The sequence below is a fragment of the Dendrobates tinctorius genome, unplaced genomic scaffold, assembly GCF_039654945.1.
Source record: "Dendrobates tinctorius isolate UK_male_01 unplaced genomic scaffold, ASM3965494v1 ptg000016l, whole genome shotgun sequence".
In the NCBI taxonomy this organism is placed as follows: domain Eukaryota; kingdom Metazoa; phylum Chordata; class Amphibia; order Anura; family Dendrobatidae; genus Dendrobates; species Dendrobates tinctorius.
In genome coordinates, this window is record NW_027361684.1 from 26,010,951 (window position 1) to 26,030,193 (window position 19,243).

General features: G+C 45.9%; 1 protein-coding gene across 5 annotated transcripts in view; it reads right to left on the reverse strand.

The window, feature by feature from the left end:
• Window positions 1-19,243, reverse strand: part of RAP1GAP2 (RAP1 GTPase activating protein 2) — a 1,085,931-nt gene that overhangs the window by 116,274 nt on the left and 950,414 nt on the right. The gene's annotated exons all lie outside the window — the stretch shown is intronic.

Genomic DNA, 19,243 nt, shown 5'->3' on the forward strand with positions numbered 1-19,243 from the left:
AACCTTTTTTTCCTTAAGCTGTGTGCTTAAAGTTAGTTTTTACCCCCGGTGGCCATTAGGGTCATTGCACTGTGTGGTTTCAGTTCTAGTTTTGCCCCCGGTGGCCATTAGGGTCATTGCACTCTGGTTACTTTAGTTTAGTGCACATGATTATCACTAACAGGGTGATTGCTCTGGCTTAACTATATAGGAGTGTCTTGTTCTCTCACTCACCGTTGGTGATATTGGTCATTTCAACAATCCGTGGTGGAGGAAGGAGCTGGAGAGAGTTCCTTGCAGCACAGTCAGAGTCCTGGTGTGGAAGGACCCACAGTGAGGAGTTCCTTGCAGCTCTGACAACGCTTGGTGACTTAGCAGCTATTCAGGAGGAAAGCTGCATTCTGGTGCTGGACTCTGTTGCTGGTAGCAAGAGCAACAGAGCAGAGCTAAGTGGTGTTATCCCTGTTTGTACCTTTCCTTTTGTGTGTTTCAGTGCAGTGGTGGGATTAGTTTCTGCACCGTCCATTTCACTAGAAAGGGGTAGGTGCAGGGCGAGCTAGGGTTTTTAGGTATCCCGCTCGGTGCCAGGTGCAGAAACTGCATAGGGATTGTTAGGAGTGTTGAGACACTGACTCAGGGGAGTGCAGGAGGTCTCCACGTCCCCATTCCCTATCGCAGGGCCCTCCATTGTATTGTTTTCCCTGGTGTTTCCCTTTATTATTTAAATTCGACCTGCTGGAGGCGGTGTATCCAGATACACGTGTAATTCTGAAATTTGCCTGCTGGAGGCGGTGTATCCGGCTGCACGTTATATTATTTAAATTCGCCCTGCTGGAGGTGGTGTATCCAGGGTCACAGTTGCAATCGTGAAGCCAGGCTGTGTGTCCTTCTGCCTGCAGTTTGAACAGCATGACTCCTCGAATAGATTCCCTTTAAAGTTTAGCATTATTCAATATCATGGATAGACATCATAGACAATGAAACTTAGGCTCTGATTCATCAAAGTGTTTCTGCCAGAAATCTAACGTAAAACACTTTGAGATGTTGCAATATTTTTTGCACAACTCGAGGTTCTTTAAAGATCTTGCAAAGTTTTCACATCAGATTTACCAAGCTCCGCCAAAGTGGGCAGAATATGGGAGTGACACAACAGCTCATCTAATTTGTGATGAGGCGCCGTGCCTTACCCTAGAAATCTTAAGATTTATGACAAGGCCCATGGAGGTGACACCACTTTTCAGATGTGTCTCATTCATTGAAAGGTGTGCATCTCTTAATAAATCAGGCGCCTATGATTCCACCACTCCCCTTCATCAAGACTGGCATGATGAATGGCGATCTTGATGAGTTGAGGCGTTAGTCTCAAACCTGAGACTAAGTGCAGATAGAGTTTTTTGAGGCAAACAAGTTTGATATTGGAAACTATTTTAGGAAACAATCCTTCTTTTGGGAGTTTTTCGTTTCCTGACGCGGTAGTGAAACATTTTAGAAGTATTTAGGAATAGAGGGTTTTTTTAGCGTCTTTTGATCAGGCATTGTGTCATTTGCATCTGGAGCCACTGCAAAGCAGTGACGTGCTCCTTCTTTTTTTCACCAAGCATTTTTCAAGACTTCACCTATAACCAAATGCTCAAAACACTAACGATATAAACAGTAAAGTGGCTCTTACTGACGTGGTCCAGAAAAAACATACAAAATATTATACAGTATAAAATAAAAGGATACTATCTCTTGTACCATTTACACACTGAATGTATGTTTCTCCACCAAAAGATCATTTCACTTCTAGACATGGAGAGCGGTATATGGGAAAAGATATCATGTAGGTGCAGCTAAACAAAGCATATTTATAGGTGCTAGTAATCAATTCACTGCTTTCTCCCAAACTAACTTAGGAAGGGTTGTGTTGAAACTCAATAATACATGACTCTTCATCATCCTTTTATATGCCTCAAAGATGTGAGCAGCGGAGAATATAATATCCCACTGTCTACAATCTCACTTTCATTGTCGATGCAGGAAGCACGTTGTAAAACAAAGTTGAGCTTTAATTAAGCCAGATGGCGAAACAAACTATTCACAATCCCAACAAGTTGATTTTTAAAGTAAATCAATAGGAGAGAACTGGGAATTCAGACAATTTGCTAAAGAATGTGAGCGATCATTTATACAAGCAAAATAAAACTGCAGCTTTGCCAGCAGCGCGGAGCAGTCCGCATGCACCTTAGCGCCAGGCTTACACAATGCATTTGCAATGCTGTTTCTTTCCATTTGACCATTGTTTAGTTGCTAAAATGGAGAAGCCAGATGTTTGTTGTTAGTGAATATGAGCGTGTAAAGTCCTTAAAAGGAACCTGTCACCAGAAAAAGCGCTATTAACCTGCAGATATGGAGTTAATCTGCAGGATAGTAGTGATTTAATGCTGGCTGGCATCTGCACTTAGCCTAACGCTGTCGGGAGAAAATTAACTTTATTCTCCCCAGTAGGATTTCCTGTTTCAGTCAGGGGGTCAGCACTTGCACTGGTTCAGTCACCACTCTGAGAATACAGAGGCTGCGCCCCCAGCCCTGACTGACAGCTGGCCTTACTGTCAGGGCTGGGGGCGCAGTTACAGCTGCCGCTCTGTATATTTATTTAGGTGACTGAATCAACACCGCCCCCGTGACTGAAATCACGTTCCTGATTCTGATTGACACTGGCTCTGCATTAGGGCCGACTATCAGTCATGGGGGTGGCGCCGGCACTGGTTCAGTCGCTGCTCTGAGAATACAGAGAGGCGGCTGTAACCACTGCCCGAAAGTAAGGCTGGCTATCAGTCAGGGATGGGGGCTCTGTGTTCAGCACTGGTTCAGTCACCTAAATAAGTATGCAGAGCAGAGGCTGTAACCACGCCCCCAGCCCTGACTGACAGCCGCCGCTCTGTATTCTCACAGTGGTGACTGAACCAGTGCCGGTGCCACCTCCATGACTGACAGCCAGCCTCAATACAGAGTCAGTGTTAGTCAGGGTCAGGAACACGATTTCAGTTACGGGGGCGGCACTGGTTTAGTCAACTCTATAAGCTCTGCATTGGGGCTGACCGATACTCAGAGCGGTGACTGAACAAGTGCTAGCGACACCCCTGTGTCTGAAATGGGAACACCCCTGGAGACAATAAAATTAATTTTCTCCCCGGAGTGTTCGGCTACGTTTAGGCACCATCCAGCATAATAACGTTATTAACCTCCAGATTATCCCCATATTTTCAGTTTAATAGCATTGTTTGTGGTGACAGGTTCTCTTTAACAAAACTCTAATGTTTGTGTTTTTTTGAGGACAGATAGCTTTTTTCTAAAATGTGTTATGCTCTTGATATGACATACAGTATATTAGGAGATTTTTCATTCAAAAAAACTGTCACAAGGTTTTTGTCACATAATCTGAGAGCTGATCAATGTAGAGACAGAAACCCTGATTCCAGCGATGTGTCACTTACTGGGCTCCTTAGTTTAGTGTTTTATCAGGAGGAGATCATTAGAGGATTAGTATTCCTGCTGCCAGAAAATCCTCCATATTGATGAGCTCTAGTGTCAAGTAACTAAATGAAAATTAAGTTTCTTATTTTAACATCTAGGAGCCAGCGGAGAATATTTATAATCTAGAAGACACTCTTAAAGACAGGCCAGTGAAAGAGATTGTCTCTGAAAGGTACTAATGCCAGTGAATACATAAAAGAAGGAAGAATCTCCATGTAATGAGTATAGACTTCACAAAATTCATAGGGGTAGGCAAGAGAAGTGTCAACAACTATTATAACAATGTCATTGTAGACCTTATTATAAATATCCTGAATATAAATTTACCCAGATTGCTAAAAATACATTTTAACAATGTCCTTGAACCTTATAAACAGCAAAATAATGCTATTTATAACCTAGGAAACACCTTTAAAGCCTGACCATGAACCTAGTTTGCTGTGCAAGGCAATGAGGGAGGTGAAGATCAGTGATAACATCATTAAAAGGAAGCTATTGTAATGCTCGCGCCCGGACTGTTTAGCGCGAGAGTGGATTGTGGACTCACTGTGCCACGGACCAGACACCCCGGAAGGGAGTGACTAAGCTGCTACCTTGGTGCTTGCTGGAGCCTCTAGTGGTGAGGTCAGGCTTGTGCGGCAGCTAGCTGCCAGTTACCACTCCAGGGCGGCGGACTGCAGTAGCTGCTGACCACCAAAGGGACAGGAATCTGTAACGACAGATGCTGGCAGAAACGGCAGGGATACTGGCGGGAATGATAGGTGCATGGAGGTACAGCAGGTATACTGACTGGCACGGCCAATTCACAGGCAAGCAGGTACTGGAAGAAACTGCTGGTTTGCTGACAGGCAGATGCTGGCGGGCATGGCCGACATACAGGCAGGCAGGTGCTGGTGGGCACAGCTTACACACAGGCAGTCAGGTGCTAGCAGGCACAGCTCACACAGGCAGGCAGGTGCTAGCAGGCACGGTTCACACAGGCAGGCAGGTGCTGGCAAGCACGGCTGATATACAAGAAGACAAGAACAGGTAGGACCCAGTTCAGACTGGACAAACAGGCACAGGTCAGGAAAAACTGGGTCACCGGCAGTTACGACTGAAACGGGTAGGACTCAGTTCAAACTGGATAGACAAGAACAGCTTCAGGAAGAACTGGGTCACTGACAGGTATGACTGGAATACAGGAATGGATAGAACCCAGTTGAGACTGGATGGACAGGAACAGCTTATGAAAGACCTGGGTCTCTTTCAGGTACACCTGGAATGCAGGAGCGGGCAGGACCCAGTTCAGACGTGATGGACAGTAACTGTTTGAAGAAGAACTGGGTCAATAGCAGATATGACTGGAATACAGGAAGTGGTAGGACCCAGTTCAGAATGGACAGACAAGGAACCACAGGTGCGGGCAGGAGTGGAAACCGCAGATGCAGACAAGCAGGAAACTGCAGATGCGGACAGGAGCGGAAACCACTGATGCGTACGAGCAGGAAAACGCACATGACGAGCATGAAAATGCAGATGCGGACGACCAGGAAACGACAGATGCGGATGAGCAGGAAACGACAGATGCGGATGAGCAGGAAACCGCAGGTTCCCACAGGAGAGACAGGACTCTGTTCACATGAAATAGACAGGGTTAGGTATGCAAAGAAAAATTACAAGGACAAATACACACATGATAGACAGAACCAGGTTCACACACAACCAATACAAACAGAGGTACACACAGGACAGACTGGGCCAAGATCACACAAGGTACTTACAATGAAGTAGCAACTGTATACACTAATCACTAAGGTTGCACAGCGACAACAGATTAGAGATAGGTACAGATTCAGACTCAGCTGGTTAGGAAAGGTACAGATTCTAACACCATGATTTAAAGGGGTTGTACCACCATAAAGAATACATTTAACTAAGCAGAAAAGGTGGAAATAAATGGCTTTTTAATTCACATTAAAAATTATGCACCATTCAAAAAAATAACAAGCTTTCATCTGCTGAAGTATACCCCCTGGTGTTAATTCATTCGGTCCTCCCAGTGGCTGATCAGCTGGCAGAGCATGCGCAGTTCCTGTCATCATAAGCGATCCCTCCAACTTCCCACCCCCAGCGTGCACAACGTATGCTCCCTGCGCTAAACTCACATAGGTCTGACAGCGAGCGCAGGGAGCACATTGCTGAGAAGCACGGAGTGAGATCATTCTGCTTCACAGACCAATGTGAGTGCGGGAAGTGTCTGTCTGTAATCGCGCTCACACAGGTCTCAAAATGATCTCACCCAGAGGTCAGACCTGTGAGTGCAGCGGGAAAAATCACTGAAACGCTTCTGACATGGGGCAGTTGGGACAAAGCAGGAGACGTGGAACCTGGGCCCCTGAACTCTCAGGCTAAGGGGGTGCCCTGACTCTCCTTAACTTGGGGGTACGCTTGAAGGTAGAGAGGCCCAAGTCCCCGACCTGTCCCTATCTCCTGTTTAGCCCTGAGCTAAACCACCAACCCCCTCCCCAGGAGGTGAGACAGGGAATAAAGTGAACTGCACCCAATAACACACAAAGGAAAATAAAACAGACACCACGGGGTTAAAGCAACTAAAACCCAAAACTTAGCTTTGCTCTGCTGCAAATGCTCCAAGCAACAGAGAGGATCCGATCAGCATCCAGCAACTCCACTGCTCCAGATAAGCTGAACCCCCTCTCCACCAGGTAGGTCCAGTCTTCACCACGGTTGGATAACAAACAAACAAAATTACCAACAGTGATTTACTGCACATGACGACCTTTTATAGGAAGGAGGGGGGAGTAGTCATCTCCTGTTGGTTAATTCACACGTATAGTAATCCCAGCGGCCACTGGAGGCAAAACCAGCACCAAAAGCAACTACAGTTGTAGTAAACCCCAGCGGCCACCGGGGGAAAAAGGAAAAAGGTTTCTATAAGAATTCACATTCTGCCACAGCTCCAAAAATGGACCGTGACAGCTTCCTTCTGTGCATGTCAGCAATATGCTCCCTGTGCTCACTGTCAGACCTATGTGAAATGACCGCAGGGAGCATACGTTGTGCACACTGGGGTAAGTGTGGGCTGAAGCCAGGGCCGTAGTCATGGCCTGCAAAGGTGTCTGCTCTAACGCGCCCTGGCCACCCGCGCCAGAATCACAGAATCATAGAATCGTAGAGTTGGAAGGGACCTCCTGGGCCATCTGGTCCAACCCCTTGCTCAAAGCAGGATTCGCTAAATCATCCCAGTCAGATGTCTGTCCAGCCTCTGTTTGAAGACTTCCATTGAAGGAGAACTCACCACTTCTCGTGGTAGCTTGTTCCACTCATTGATCACTCTAACTGTCAAAAAGTTTTTTCTAATATCTAATCTGTGTCTCCTCCCATTCAGTTTCATCCCATTGCTTCTAGACTTTCCTTGTGCAAATGAGAATAAAGTTGATCCTTCTACAATGTGACAGCCCTTTAGATATTTGTAGACAGCTATTAAGTCTCCTCTCAGTCTTCTCTTCTGCAAGCTAAACAATCCCAAATCCTGCAACCTTTCCTCATAAGACAGGGTTTGCAGACCGGTCACCATTCTGGTTGCTCTTTTCTTAACTTGCTCCAGTTTGTTGATGTCTTTTTTAAAATGTGGTGCCCAAAACTGGACACAATATTCCAGATGAGGTCTGACCAAAGAGGAGTAGAGGGAAATAATGACTTCACGTGATCTAGACTGTATGCTTCTGTTAATACATCCTAGAATTGCATTTGCCTTTTTTGCTGCTGCATCACACTGTTGACTCATATTCAGTCTGTGATCTATTAGTATACCCAAGTCTTTTTCACATGTGCTGTTGCTTAGGCATATTCCTCCCATTCTGTATATGCTCTTTTCATTTTTATTGCCCAGATGTAGTACTTTGCATTTTTCCCTGTTAAAAACCATTCTGTTAGTTGCTGCCCACTTCTCCAGTTTATTTATATTTTTTTGAATCCTCTCTCTCTCTTCTCTAGTATTAGCTATCCCTCCTAACTTTGTGTCATCAGCAAATTTAATCAGTTTACCCTCAATTCCTTCATCTAAATCGTTGATAAAGATGTTGAACAATACAGGGCCCAGGACCGAGCCCTGTGGTACCCCACTTGAGACATTCTTCCAACTGGATGTGCAGCCATTTACGACCACTCTTTGGGTCCGATCACTAAGCCAGTTATGAATCCACCTAACAGTTGCCTTGTCCATTCCATACATTTTTTCAATAAGGATTGTATGAGATACTTTGTCAAATGCTTTGCTGAAGTCAAGATATACCATATCTACAGCATTTCCTTGATCCACCCAATCAGTGATTCCATCATAGAAGGAAATTAAGTTAGTCTGACATGACTTATTAGTTACAAACCCATGCTGACTCTGTTTAATCACTTCATTCTTATCCAGGTACTGACATACATGTTGTTTAATAATTTGTTCAAAGATCTTTCCTGGTATAGAAGTCAGACTCACCGGCCTATAGTTGCCTGGGTCCACCTTCTTCCCCTTTTTGAAGATAGGAACAACATTTGCTCTTCTCCAGTCTTCTGGGACTTCTCCTGTTCGCCAAGAATTTTCAAAAATTATGGAGAGGGGTTCAAAAATTTCTTCTGCTATCTCCTTCAGTACTCTGGGGTGTAATTCATCTGGACCTGGAGACTTGAATTCATTTAGGTTAGCTAAGTGTTTCCTCACTATATTTCTGTTTATAGATATCCTGGATTCTTCTATTCCCTTAATAGGACAGTTAAGAACAGTTGATGTTACATTTCCTTTCTGAGAGAAAACAGATGCAAAATAGGAATTTAAAAGTTCGGCCTTCTCAACATCCTGTCTTACCATTTCATCATTTTCATCCTGTAAAAATCCTATAGCATCTTTGACTTTTCTTTTACTTTTGACATATCCCCAAAATCCTTTATTATTGTTTTTGACATCTCTTGCAAGCCTCAATTCATTGTCAGCTAATCTGATTTGTGCCCTGCAGGTTCTGCAGACAGCATTATAGTCTTCTTTAGATATGCCTCCCTCTTTCCATTTTATAAACATTTTTTTCTTCCTTTTTAGCATGTGCTTAAGTTCTGTGTTCATCCATCCTGGCTTCCTTAAATGCTTGCCACATTTACAAAGTCTCACTGACTCAATTGCCTGGTTCCCAGGGTCCTCCCTGAGATGCAGAGACACTTCTTAACACAAAGAGACAGAGTACAATTACAACTTTAAATGTATATGTGGCACCCCTGAGGGTTCAGTTGCCACAAAGGTACTGCACCTCCTCCTGAGGTGTGGTACCCCACCATCCAGGTGAGTTGGAGGCTCCTAACCACGCTCCAACACTCGCTTCCCACACAACACGGTAGTTCAGCAAAGCCACATTGCGGCTCCCTGCTTTGAGTGTAGCAGAGCACCTTTGGTGGCTCCCTTCTTGGAACACGAAATGTGCTGGGAGGCGGGTGGAGTTTAGAATACATAAAAGAGTGGGAAGGTTTAGAATTTCAGTCAGTCAGTCAGTTCGAAGTCAGTGAGTGGGGAGAGAAGATCCCTGGGAGAGGGATGGGGGAAGGAGGTGCTGCAGCAGATATCAGTCACCTGGGTCTGCTGACACGGGAAAGGAAAGAAAGAGAAGGACATTAAACAGAAACCTGATCTTCCATAAGAAGGAAAGACTAGTACGGAACGTAGGAGTAAAAGGGAACAGAGGACGTGGGTTAGAGGAAGAACCCTGCCTAGGAGTTCTAAGCGCAAGGCCGGGGCTCGGTCCCCGAGGTTGTATGGACACTAATGGTTCTGCAGCAGACACCGGTGGAGTAGTGGGCTGTAAATGCACTACTCCCATCTAAGACTTGGGGGCACAACAGCAACATTGATAGTGAGCCGGGATTCAGGAGAAGGAGTCCCCGAAGCAGGCTACAGCTGTCTGCCGTACAAATATAGTTCTTGGGAACACTTGTCAGGAGGAACTCCAGTGTAACTCAGTACTAGGAGATCTTCACACTTAAAGGCGCTATAGAGGAGACGTTCAGAATGGCACATGTTGGCGGAGTGTTGGAAGGGAGCGTCCTATCTTGCCTGGAGGTCGACTGAGTCCCTGACCCGGAGGACACAGCACGGAGGCAGGCACCTGTGTGTACTACAGACTGTGAGTAAAGCTTTGGAACTACAAGCCCTGGTGTCCTCCATTCATTCCCGCGCCAACACACCTGGTACCGCTGCATCTGGGTACCAGCTTCTACACTGCCTGCGCCTCTCAGCTACCCCTCTATCTACACTGCCCTGGGACTACAGCTCCACCTGTGGGGAGCTTCACCATCTTGGCTGCAACACACGACCAGTCCCAGAGGATCTGCAGCATGCAGGGCTGGCTTAACATTTCCCTTGCCGAACACCACATGTGGCGTAACGAACTATTCATCAATTCTATTTCATTGTTCTTTCACCCCCTTTTGCCATGGAGCCCCAGAGCCACGGACCGGGTCACAGCTTCCGTGACAACTCCCATTGAGTTCAACGGGCCTGGTGCCGAGTACCCCGATAGCCCTGGCTGGGCGCTCCATTCTGGCGTCACAAACAGGATGACGAGACCCGATGTCATCGGGTTCTGTGTGCCTAAGATTTGTTGGACTTAAAACTTTTGAGAATGTGCAGAAGACCCAATTTGATAGACTGTGAAATGAATACTAAAAATGGCCGACAGCCTGGAGAAGAAGGGCGTGATCATATGGGTGGCCCTAAGAAATAGACGGACTGTCCTGGGCCTCCCCTGTCTAAACTTCTATGCGATAGCAACTTGGCCCACCCCCCGAGGGGTTCGTATACTGGCTTGGTATGGAGGAGTTGGAAAAAGATGCCGCCCCCAGAGGGAGGAGCGGAAGCCAGTGGCGGGAAAAGAGCCGAGACAGGGAGAACGCCATGATGGAAGAAGAGGGAAGGAGACTTGCGGAGCGTGGGGAGGTTGAGCCATGGCTGAAGGCTCGGACCCTGCTTTTAGGCTGAATCGACGGCAACTGGAGGAGGAGATTGCCCGGCTGACCCAATGTTTGCGGCTGAGGCAGGAGGCATTGTGGAGGCTGAACTGGCAGCACGCCCGGGAGAGGCCTACACCTGCGGTAACTGCCGCTGCTGCACCGGAGCTTCCCCATGCAGATTCTACAGAGCCTGCAGCCACCATCACACCACTGGCAGCATCCGGAGCCCCTTCGCTGCCGCCACAGGAGGAATTGTATGAGGCCCCGGGAGCCGAAGCGGAGGAAGAGGAGCTCCTGCCCTGACCTGACGCGGCTGCGCAGGTCCCACCAGAGACCCCTGTGGGCCCGGAGCCACCATCCGCTCCACCGCGGCCTGCTGCCACCGGCCAGCTTCAACCTGCACCGGAGCCGAGGCCGCACAGCCGGGAGGCACCAGGTATATACCCCAGCCCTCCTAATGGGTTGCCCCCCGAATTCACGTTATCGGAGGCTGGCTTGCGGGGACTCGAAATGGGGCGGTTGGAAGAGTCAGCTGGGGGCACTAGACTGTCGGAAATGGGGAGGTGGAAGAGGTCCTTACTGAGAAGGGTACGGCTGGAACAGGCGCGCACGATTCAGCATCTTCGGGGATTGGAGGAGTCTAGACCGCTTTGGGATACTGACCTCGGGATCCCTTGGCTGCCGAGTTCCCATGTAGTCGCCTATCAGTGCCAACAAGCTGCGGCATCCCTCGGTGCTAGGCCACGCACCAGAGCAACAGAGCCACCCACCCATGAGGGACAGTTGATGGGTATCAATATGCATCATGGGTTCCCTTTACCACAGCTACAAGACCCTAGGCGGCAATCACACCAGCTGCCACAACCAGGCCCAATGGCAAGCAACCAGCAACAAGATGAAGACACCCAAAGCTTCACCCCTGGAAGCAGTTCCAGTCCAGAAACCCCAGGAGGGGACAATCACTAGTCAAGATGCCTCTTCACTTTAACTCTCGTTACCCTGGAGGGTATTTGCACAGTTGTGCTTTGTTTTCTATTTTTGTACCAGTGTTCTATTTTTTGGCTATCATGCTTTAGTTCTGCTTTTCCAGTTTTGCCCAGTTGTATTGGCAGCCTTCACATTTGAACTGTGGAGATCATGAACGCTGAATGATCCAGAACTGTTATTGTACATAGTTGACACCTCTTTAGGTGCTCTCTCTTGGTTTTACATAGAACTCTCTTCGTAAAAGAAGACCTACCTCGTTATAGGGACATTTCCAGACACGATGGCCGGACCAGCGTCTACTTTTGCACTTAATGATAGTGCTTAATGTTATTTCCTGAATAGAAACTAGAAAGTATTAGTATATGATGAAAATCCTGATGACAGATTTTATGGAAGTATCTTGAGAAAAAGACATTGTGAATGTTTATAGAACTTTGAATAAAGATGTTGAGGATGTGAATGTAGAATTGAAAAGTACAGGTGACGAACCAGGTATCCACGGTTTTCATCCTACGTCTAGAAGAGACAGTAGAAAGAGGAAAATGTGGAAGATAGTGGAAAGGAGATGTGTTGCTAGCAAATGTGAATTGATATTGAGTTTGCTTATATAGCACTTTAAATTGGGTAGCATAATTTAAAATTTAGACAGTTAACTTGTTTGTAACGTTCAAGAAACCGTGCCTCCTATATTAGGGAGTTTAGTATAAGACATGTTTATTCAGCATTACAAAATTTTGTATGCTCCTGTATTGTTAACTCTGTTTAACATGCAGCCCGAGGACATGCTGTGTTTAATGGGGGGGAGTGTGGCGCCCCTGAGGGTTCAGTTGCCACAGAGGTACTGCACCTCCTCTTGAGGTGTGGTACCCCACCATCCAGGTGAGTTGGAGGCTCCTAACCATGCTCCAACACTCGCATCCCACACAACACGGTAGTTCAGCAAAGCCACATTGTGGCTCCTTGCTTGGAGTGAGCAGAGCACCTTTGGTGGCTCCCTGCTTGGAACACGAAATGTGCTGGGAGGCGGGTGGAGTTTAGAATACATAAAAGAGTGGGAAGGTTTAGAATTTCAGTCAGTCAGTCAGTTCGAAGTCAGTGAGTGGGGAGAGAAGATCCCTGGGAGAGGGATGGAGGAAGGAGGTGCTGCAGCAGATCTCAGTGACCTGGGTCTGCTGACACGGGAAAGGAAAGAAAGAGAAGGACATTGAACAGAAACCTGATCTTCCATAAGAAGGAAAGACTAGTGCGGAACGTAGGAGTAAAAGGGAACAGAGGACGTGGGTTAGAGGAAGAACCCTGCCTAGAAATTCTAAGCGCAAGGCCGGGGCCCGGTCCCCTAGGTTGTATGGACACTAATGGTTCTGCAGCAGACACCGGTAGAGTAGTGGGCTGTAAATGCACTACTCCCATCTAAGACTTGGGGGCACAACAGCAACATTGATAGTGAGTCGGGATTCAGGAGAAGGAGTCCCCAAAGCAGGCTACAGCTGTCTGCCGTACAAGTATAGTTCTTGGGAACATCTGTCAGGAGGAACTCCAGTATAACTCAGTACTAGGAGATCTTCACACTTAAAGGCGCTGTAGAGGAGTCGTTCAGAAAGGCACATGTTGGCAAGGCACATGTTGGCAGCGTGTTGGAAGGGAGCGTCCTATCTTGCCTGGAGGTCGACTGAGTCCCTGACCCGGAGGACACAGCACGGAGGCAGGCACCTGTGTGTGCTACAGACTGTGAGTAAAGCTTTGGAACTACAAGCCCTGGTGTCCTCCATTCATTCCCGCACCAACACACCTGGTACCGCTGCATCTGGGTACTAGCTTCTACATTGCCTGCGCCTCTCAGCTACCCCTTCATCTACACTGCCCTGGGACTACAGCTCCACCTGTGGGGAGCTTCACCATCTTGGCTGCAACACACGACCAGTCCCAGAGGATCTGCATGCAGCGTCGGCTTAACATCTCCCTTGCCGAACACCACAGGTGGCGTCACGAACTATTCATCAATTCTATTTCATTGTTCTTTCACCCCCTTTTGCCATGGAGCCCCAGGGCCATGGACCGGGTCACAGCTTCCGTGACAACTCCCATTGAGATCAATGTGCCCGATGCCGAGTACCCCAGTAGCCCTGGCCGGGTGCTCCATTCAACTCTACTTGTTTTCAATCGCAGCATGTCCACATCAGTTACAGTATCAGCACAGAGTTTTGCACAGTTCACATCCTTCACTTTCCCTGTGCTCTTCCCTATGTCCTTCAGTTTGTACCCGGGTCATACCGTCTCGACCGGTCCTCCCTGTTCAGCGTCACTACGTTTAGAAGTTCCCTTGTCCGTTTCACCCCAGACATGAGGGCATCTGCCCATGTAGTGAGCTGCCATATCTTAGAGAGACCTGCTTGTCAGTTCTGCTGTATTTCTTGCCCAAAGTCCTTGGATGGCTGGGCTTCTCACTTTCCAACGTTATGGAGTTAACTGCCCTGTCCAGGCTCTGTAGCCCTACTAACTAGAAAAAGGAAAACCCTATATCTTATCCGTGGTTGGCTCCTCCTATGTAAACTATGTACACTATTGTAACCCATCTAGTGTCCACCTTGAGGTACTGCACTTTCCCTATCTACACAACATATATACATATACAGTATATATACTGTATTTACACATAGCAGCATCAGAAACATTATATATACAATTATACAAGCAGTACAATATCAACATGAGGAAAGGGAGCGGAGCATCACAATGTCCTGGTACACCCCTTACAAAAGGAACTGCACATGCTTGGCCAGCTGATTGACCACTGGGAGGACAGAATGGAATAACGCCAGGGAGCGTACTTCAGTGGAAGAAAGCTTGTCATTTTTTTAATGGAACATAATTTTTAATAACAGTAATTTACAAAACCTTTCCACCTTTTCTGCTTAGTTAAATTTATTCTTTATGGTGGCACAACTTGTGTGTCAGACACAGCAGATTAACGAAAGGGAATAGCAAAAGCAGGTAAAGAGAAGGGACTAATTCAGACAACAGGTTTGGAGGGATGAACTGAATTAGACAAAGCTGGTGTGGAAGCAGGTGCTGATCAGACTCAGAAAGATACAGAGACAGGTTCAGATACTGACACAGAAGATACAGGGAAAGATACAGACTAGATAATAACAGGATAAAGTCAGGTCCTAATTCAGACACAAGTACAGGTTCAGGGTTCAAGCCTGGGCAAACATTCCCAGGGACACAGATACAGACAAGACCAGATACAGGTTCAGGGTACAGGCTTGGGTACACTTACCCAGGGAAACAGGTTCCAGCAAGGAATGGACTTTATAACAGACTTAGCAGCATACAGACAAGCAAGACACTAAAGTCCATGATGTTGACCAGGCACCTCCCAATGTGGGAAGTCGCCTTAAGTACCAGATACCTCCCAGGTATTAGCTGGAGACATCGTAGGAGCACACGCACTATCTAAAAACAAGGAAATTACCACTCGTGCGCCCTAATCATGCTGTTAGGAATCATGCACACCAAGCAGAGGACAACGACCTTACAGCACTGTCAGGAGGGGTGAGTACGCCTGTGTTCTTTCCAGGAGGAGGAGGAGGCACGTAGGGATGCTGGCATTACAACTATCATCAACCTGAAACATCTTATGTGTTACCAAAGTAATTGTTGCACTTAATATCACAACACGTCTTGCCCCTATACAGTACGTGACCACTTCAGACTTGAGTTGACTCAGCATTCACGTAGGCACACTAACTGAAGCTCTAGCTGCTGGGCGGTACTACTTCTACCCATTAAACATCCACTGGTCCTACATCCACCCTTTTGAAAATCATACAAAACACAGTGTAAGTGCAAAACAAAAACAGGTTATCAAATACGGGGTTATTCAGTTTAGAAAAATGAAGGTTTACAAGCAATTTAATTAAAGTGCCCAAATATATGAATGGACAGTACCAAGGATATTTTTAATGATCGTTTTACACCGAGGCTGGCAATGATGACAAATGGGCATTATCTCAATCTAAAAGGGATGTCAATGCAAGTATCCTGTGTAGTGATGGGCGAACCCCTGGATGTTCGGGTCCGACCGGTTCGGACGAACAGTTAAAAAAAAAGTTTGGTTCAGGTACCAGAACAGTACACGGACCGGCACCCCATTCACATGAATGGGGGGTCTGAACATTCAGTGTTTACCATGCTATCAAGTACATGATAGTAAACACTGCCTCTGATCGGCAGTAAAATCATTACCACTGGTCAGAGAGCCGCGGTTCCCACGCTATCAAATGACTGCGCCAGCCAGCAGCTATGACCGGAGGTAAACTCCTATCAACCTTACGCTAATAACAGCGAGATCAGGTGGAGGCTGATGGGAGTATTCATCAACCGACAACTGCACTCTAAATAAATATTTTTTTTAAAAAACATTGGCGTGGTTTCCCCTGTATTTTTGATAACCAGCCAGGCAAAACTGACAGCTGCAGGCTGCAACCCTCAGCTATCAGCTTTAGCAAGGTTGTTATGAAGAATAGAGGGGTCCCTATGCCATTTTTTAAAATTATTTACATAAACAACTTAAAAAAAGTCATGTGATCCAGCTGGGGGCTGGTATTCTCAGGCTGGTAAGGGGCCATGGACATTGCCCCCCCAACCTAAAAATAGCAGCTTGCAGCAGCCCAGAAAAGGCGCATCCAGCCAATTCTGGCGCTTTGCCCGGCTCTTCCCATTTATCCTGTGGTGGTGGCAAGTGGGGCTCATATTTATGGGGTTGATTTCACCTTTGTATTGTTCGGTGACATAAAGCCCATGGCTTAGTAATGGACAGAACGACGGACAGGTGAGGGATATGGTGGTTGTTTTATATTTTTGTTTTTTTACAGAAAACCATGGCTTCAATGGAATGGGTCTTAAATCAGTATAACTGTGTTTGTTATTTTTAAATAAAAAAGTAAAAGTATGATTTTTTAATTTCTAATAAAGGTTGTTATTTTTGTTATTTAAGAGTCATCTTAATGGCGCCTCTGAATTACTAAGCTTGATGTCACCTGACAGTAATAACAAAGGTGACATCAACCTCACAAATATGAACCCCACTTTCCAACACCACAGGGCAAGTGGGAAGAGTTGGGCAAAGCACCAGAATTAGTCCATCTAATAGATGCGTCTTTTCTGGACGGCTGCTATTTTTAGTCTGGGGAGGGCCAATATCCATTGCCCCTTACCAGCCTGAAATTACCTGCCCCAGCTGTCTGCTTTAGCTTGGCTAATTATCAAAAATGGAGGGACCACACACTGTTTTTTTAGTTATTTAAACCATTTAAAAAAAATGGAGTCGGGTCTCCTCTATTCTTGCGCGGGCACTGGCTGATGAATACACCCATCAGGAAGTGGGACATGTGCACCGACAATGTCTGACCTGGATATGACGCGCATTAATCTGCAGACTACCCAGGAAGTGGGGCAAGTAATGTATGCAGTACACAGCGTCTCACGCAAACCGAAAGCACCACCTGCGGCGACCAGAAGCGGCGATAAGCCGCGGCACGCCGGGACTTATAAAAAGTAGGTTATTCAGAACGGGCGCGCTGTGCCTTAGGATAACATGTCGGGATACCCCTGATGAGTCTGACAGAGACGAAACGCGTTGGCTGACATCTGTGGGGATCGGGTCGCTAATCTGGGCATCACTGAATGTGCTGAACCTGATCACCCCTATTCATCATGGGCGCAAGATAAAGCTAAGTACAGCGGTTTCATCACTAAAGATGCCATGAGGGCATAAGAATACAATGTATGCTGGAGGAATATGCTCTGATACATTGTGCCCCAGGGGCAATTTGTAACTATTGCTGGCTAAAGAAAACGCACATGAGTGTACACTTATATTGATATATGGTGGATTTTATATTGCTGGGTTTATGGTCCAACATTTTGTTTGAAGGTTCCTGGTTCTAACAGAGACCTTACTATGTGGATGACCCACAGTTATTAGATAGGTCCAGAAACTTATATTTATTGTGCCTTTATCCGATGAAACATATGGACTATTATTATAACTATTTGCTGCCCTTTGCCATAGGACATTAAGGCGGTAGACAACGGTCTGTTTTTATCAAAAGCACGTTACACTAGCACTGTTTTCACTTGTTTGCGTCTTGTATTGCAACAATTGTTGCTTTTAATGGGTTAAATAAAAGTTATGTTTTATTTATAATTTCTACCAATTTGCTACACCATTAATAATTTGATATTGGTCATTATACCACTGCTTCATTGTATTCGGTATGGACCCCGAACTTTACTGTTCGGGTTCGCCCATCTCTAATCCTGTGCTGCTGAAGAAATGGCAATCCACAAAAGGATATGAGATATTGATTTATTGTCTATGCATTTCAGAGTCACACTGGATCCTTCTCCGGGTCAACCACCCAAAAAATTTTATTTTGTGTTTGTCCTGAAGGGGAGTTTGTGTGACTCTGAAACGTGTAGACAATAAACCAATATCTCATATCCTTTTGTGGTTTGTCATTTCTCCAGCTGTGCAGGATACTTCCATTGCCCTGGCAAAATATCAGATACTACCTATTGGAATCTGCAGCTTTACAGTTGTGTCTTACACAAACTTTTGACCAGTTCTGTATGTCAACCCACAGCATTATTCACAGTTGGCACAGTTGTGGACAGTCCAGCATGTAACAAGTCAAGTGCCAACAGGCCACTATTTGTAAGCAGCGGATGGACTCACTTTCAACCCTCTCGCAGCATATAGCTAATGCTTTTTTTATTCAGATCAGTGAAAATACATTTAATTTTCCTACCTCAGGACATACAAACTGCCTTGGAAACAAGGTAAAAAATGGGTTGCAAGTTGACCCATTAATCTCAATTTGTCCAAAAGTGGTTTATATGTTTTAGTGTTGGCTTTAAATAAAATACAGCCGGGATAAGTTTACAATCACTGAATATTAAGAAGATCATTTCTATTCCTTAAGTAGATAGTCAAAGCTGTCATGAATCCATCTGTGTAATGATCGGCTGAGGTATTGGCCTGCATTTTATGCTGCTCTTTGAGAAGTGTGATGAACGGAGGTGTAACTGCCGGATATAGTGGATATAATGGCGATAAGGATTTATTGCTTTCATGCTTCTCATGCCTTGTAATGTGTTGGAGAAAGAAGTGCTGCCTGCCTGCTTTTTTTCTACCCTGAGGATTCCGTGAAAACAACATTCGCTGCTGATGATTCAGAGCAATAGAGAAATTGCTCAGGGGGGGATATTAAGGAGCACCATTATCATCCTTTCAAAAGCAAATTTTGGATTTTATAGTACAGAGGTCCCAGTGTGGTGACCATAATGGGGTATCCAAAGTTCATTGTTTTGCCTGAGCTTGTACTGAAGAACGGCAAATGTGGAGAAGTACTTTTTAAAATAAATGATGACTTGAGGGTATGTATTATCCAAAATAAAATTCAACTGCTAAGTGGCAGCATGACCTGCAGAGCGGAGACTGGGTCACCCACATAGCAATCTCTGGGTTACTGCAAGCAGCAAAATGAAACAGGAGATCAAATGATAAATAATGGAATACACAATATCTAATGGCGCGGCCACGTTCTTAGGATGGATAAAGGATCTCTCTAGTTATATGAACTTCCCGAAGGCATCCAGGCTATTAACGCCAGAAAAAATGACATGTCCAGCTCTCCTCTAATATTATGTCAGGACAAAGATTTTAAATTCTAGAAGAAGAATGTTACTGAGCTCCAAAAGAGAAAAAAGTGCA